Genomic DNA, 4,908 nt, shown 5'->3' with positions numbered 1-4,908 from the left:
TCCAAAGCTATGAGGAATCCAAAGAGTATGAGACGAGGTCTATAGCGTGAACTGCCACACAGAGAGCCATCCTACTTGGTCACTACTCATTCTCTGTAGAAGATATCGTTGTAGGGATCCTCACATTAGAACCTAAAGGATCCATCAAGTCACCATTATGATAATCACAAGCGATGTGTCCTTCCACATGCGCTAAGTGAAAATTAATCTTATCTAGATAGAAATGTTGGTTTTAAGTCATCTTTTTGATGTATTCCAAAGAGGCAAAGACATTGTAACTCTCTACTTGCTTATCTTTCAAAACCAGACCAAAGAGGGTCTTCATCTACCAATACGAAGCCACTAAATTCATGTATTATTTCTTCTAGCCCTTGGTGTGCCCAGGAATAGGAACCCATGCCAACATGTCCTCCATGATCTTAGAGTTCGAATGAGATTGCCTTTCAATCCTTGATTGGGTCTTTAGCTTTTGGATTTCCTTCCTGGTCTCTAATGGGACAACATTAAAATAGGTGGCAGCCAAGTCATGTGCAAAGAGACGCACTCCTCACGGGCCCTGAGGAGCGATGCCACTTCCTCCCTGATGACATTTTATTCACTACCTCGACGGAATGGATGAAGCCCCAAGGTCACACCTTGGACAACTACTATAAATTCCTCTTCCTACAAAATGACATAAATATAAACTAAACCCAATAGCAACAGGACCCGGATACCACCCTACAATATCATCACCATAACTATGAAAAATAATTCCAGACTTGACATAGACATTGTTAAGAGAAATTGATGGCTTGGCCACTTCAATGTAAGAGTCAAACCCATATATCATTAATATTAGAGAAAGAATAAAAAATACCCAATGTGTGAAATCATCCCCTAGACATCCACCCTTGAGGCTGTTCCAAATTTATCACAAAACTAGCACACCAAAGCACTAAAAATTCATTCCAAACAAGAAACAATTTCCCAAAATGCAAACGATACCCACAACTTAGAAACTGGAGACGCTTGCAAAGAGACAATTTCCCCTAACTCTAAAACACCTCCTAAGACTTATAATATTGACCCAACGACATAGACTCAATAGGCTTGGAACTTGACTTGACACTGCTAGACAATAAAACTATGAGGACAACTAGACAAAACAAAGAGACAACTTCAGAAACCACGAAGGGTGTGACAATTGAGAAAGATGCCAACCAACCAACCAACCTTCAAAGCTCCTAGAGATGAAGACCAGACTGAAAAACTTAAGAAACTTGTCAAATGCTTCCGCCACCTCTGCGATTTTGCACCACCACCCCTTGTTGCACCAATTCTAGGCCAGAAACTCAACCCCAAGATCTTCACTAGCTCAAATAAGAAGAAAAACATGCAATAAGAGGTTGTGGTCCAGCGTTCACCTCGAGATAACGCTTAACAATGCTTAACAATGGAAATAATTCCCTCCATAACACTACAATAAATAATGGTTTCCAACTATGAACATTGCATGCCGATGCATGCGAAATCAAGCCATGCCCACTATTCCTTTATTGCCTGTCACGCCCGAGGGGCTGGCGAGCACCACCGCAAGGCTCATACCTCTTCCACATTAACACAATGTTAGTTTATAAAACAATGTTAGTTTATAAAAGCTAAATTATTAACTTATTATTTTATTAAAAACATGTTATTAGTCCCTGCCATCTGGCAATGGCCAGGGACTATAGTAATCGAAATGTCGGGCGTAAGCATTAGTTCAGCTGCTTAACAATAACAAATAACCAAAGTTTGTAATCAAGCTCATAATATTTTACACTGCAACCTCTTCCACCATCTTATTTGGCCTCTTCCCGAGGCGGGGAGGCAAAAACATAGGTTATATTCATTAGTTTACTCCCCGTTTACTTCCCATAAACTAACAATTGAATTAATGCTAACATTAATTCTGTAACTTTTAATGTTTATTATTTTTTCATTGCCAAGGTTTTATAAACTTTGGTTGTTGCACGAAGATGCATGAAGATGGAAAGACAGGTGGCTTGCATGAAGTTGAGTGTGGCGAGAGGAGCGCTCATGGGCGTGGCGAGAGGAGGCCTTGCATGAAGATGCCCATACGGGGGTGCTGGGATCGTTGTCTATTTAGGATCTCTTCCCTCTCGTAAGCCATCTCTGAGACTATCTCGGCTATGCCACAATGGAAGAAGCTGCTCGGTTCCCGCAGGAAACTTTGATAGGAATCCCAGTTCAGCCTTCATCATCTAGAGATGGAAGAAGCTACTAGGTTCTTGCAGGCGACTTTGACCTGTAGGCGACTTTGACAGGAATCGTCTACAGAAATCGTAAGTAGCATCAATGAAATAGAGAAAGCTGTTAAAATTCATTTTCATACTAATTCAGTGGGAAACCAGCTTTGAAGTCTGAATGCTGACAATGGATATGTATGTAATTCAAGTTAAACGAAATATAGCACTTGTAATTAACCTAAAATTATTTTGGATGCTACAGGGATACAAATTGATTATGGAGAACTGCAGAGCGAATGCAAAATACCTGACAGAAACCTTGAAAAGACTGAGCGAATGCAAAATACCTGACAGAAATCCTTGAAGAGACTAGGAGGATTTCATTCCTTCGGTAGCCCCTGCCAATATGAATTCTGCTGGCTGGTGTTTATTCCAAAGCTCCGTAGAGCCCTACCTGCTTGAGTAGAATGGCAGGCTTCCCTCCTCTCCTACCCCACCGAATTCATTTTTTGACTCCGCATAGTAAATACTTTTTCCCCGGATTCTGGCTACTTTGGGTTGTCCTCGCAATTCCTTGGCTTCACTAGAAAGGCCATATTAAAAATGAATGAATTGGGTTTTATTTTTGATTTTAAAATTTAAATGTCATAAATTCAGCACTAAATATTTTTTTAAAAATATACAGATATTTATGATTTGAATTTATGAATTATGGAAAAGCATATGCAGAAGTTGAATTTATGAATTATGGAAAAGCATATGAAGAAGTAGAGATAGGGTTACACAGTTTCTGTTTCATATGCAATGGCCCCTACAAGCTATTGACCCTTGGTAGCTCGATGGCCCAGAGGTGTAAGTGCAGGTAATAGGCGAACTGTCTCTGGACCTAGAACTGGAACCCATGCCTTTGCTTTCTTAGCTGCTGGGCCAACCTATGCGGGTTCAATCAACTGCCAACTAACAACATGGATTCAACTGGTTGTGCTGCTTACTCTACCTTCGCTCTAGCTGTGCGGTGCTGCTCTGCTCATCTATATCTGCAGTCAAGACTCAGAATCCTTCCTTCAGCCACGGAAGGAAGCCAGAGGCACAAGATTGAATTGCTCCTCTCTACCCTTCAAGGACCTTTTTGTTGACCACCACGACAGGGCAGGTAGCGTTCTAAGCACAGTGATCACTCACACTTCCCTTGATTGCTCTGCAAATTGTCAATAACACCGACACCGACTTAATTAAGAGCGCAATTCATCATCAAAATTAGGCCGAAGAGCACAGACGTTGAGGACAAGTGTAATTAAATACCTGACAAAACTGCCATGTCCATGGCTACCCACAACCAGAAAATGTGCCCCCAATTTGGCTGCGGCTTCACATATCCTCTCCTTGGCCTTGCCAATGACGACATGGGTTTCTGCCTTCACACCATATCGATTGCAGATATTGATAGCTCGCTTCAATATCCTCTGGGTCGTCTTCTTTGTTTGCAATTCAAGAAGTTCAAGAAGTGCTCCATCCAGACATTCAAAGGAGAAAACATAGGTTGCAGAGCACTATATCTGGATATTTACGAAGCGCATCTCACGGCCCTGCAATTCCCGTTATCTAATTCCTATGAGACCACTCAGATATGAATGTAAAACTAAACCACTCAGATATGAATGTAAAACTAAAAGACTTGAAACGTGACCAAAAGTATAAAACTAAGCATTGTTGCCAGCCTGCATGGGCATTTGAATGCATATTGACTAAGTGTCAAGCCATATATGACATTTGTTGAAGGTGATTTCTTAAACGTGCTTTGAGGGTTGTGGTACTTTTATGAGGTATCTTCTTCGCCACCTGTCATCGTAGCGTGGAGTAGCAAGATCACCCTTTCTCGCATGGAGTCGCGCATGCCAAGGGTGGTACTTGTTTGTAGTAGACCCGGTTATGGCGCAAGGGCTGCATACCCGCCTAGTTATGATGGGCCTGGGTCCTAGGGCATAATACCTATATGTATGACCGGTTATATCGTATCATAGTAGGAGCCCAGTATATATGCGATGTGAGACGTAGAGATGATGATGGCTATATCGTCTAGGAACCTATGTGCAAACGTTTCTATGCCTTCTATGCCAGTATGGACCCATGCGCTTACCCTCCCCAACCCTCTTCGGGGTGGATTCTATGGACTTATAGACCGGCACTACTTGCCAAAATAACGTAGATATATATGGTTAGATCTCATGTTAACTAGTAGATATGCTAAAACGAAGTGTAAACGTATCGATGCAAGTATCGTATAGGAACAAGTATACAGGACGTAGATATGCGCTGGCCTGTGGGTTGTTTCTGGTAGGGCCTAGGATCATGCATGGCCAGAGGACGTCTCCATGGCAACATAGTATGTGAAAACTTCTCCATGCGATTCTAACGTCTCCATCCGAGCTCGTATAGTCAGAGGTGTAGTAGGCCCGGTTGTTCAACGTATCTAGGCTATATTGCATACCCAGGCTGTACGAGACTTCCCTAGGAGCAAGAGCTAGTTAATTAGATCCTAGGAGCAACACGTATATATGCAAAATGTAGGATGTGATATTCTGGCTTTAACAGGGCTCATCAAGTGTAATGGAGAGCTCTGGAGACCCGCCTCTGGGGCAGGGGCTTTGTCGTCTAGGAACCTATACATAGGTGCAAA

At 42.2% G+C, this 4,908-nt stretch overlaps 1 pseudogene; it reads right to left on the bottom strand.

Annotated features, from left to right (window-relative positions):
* Positions 1 to 3,341: 3,341 nt before the first annotated feature.
* Positions 3,342 to 4,077, bottom strand: LOC149262572 (universal stress protein A-like protein; annotated as a pseudogene).
* Positions 4,078 to 4,908: the final 831 nt, after the last annotated feature.

Source organism: Pinus tabuliformis, chromosome 6 (genome assembly GCF_031772625.1).
Source record: "Pinus tabuliformis cultivar Carrire ecotype Pingquan chromosome 6, CPIR1, whole genome shotgun sequence".
NCBI lineage: Eukaryota > Viridiplantae > Streptophyta > Pinopsida > Pinales > Pinaceae > Pinus > Pinus tabuliformis.
The sequence above is the reverse complement of the archived record's forward strand: the minus strand, read 5'-3'. Positions and strand labels throughout refer to the sequence as shown.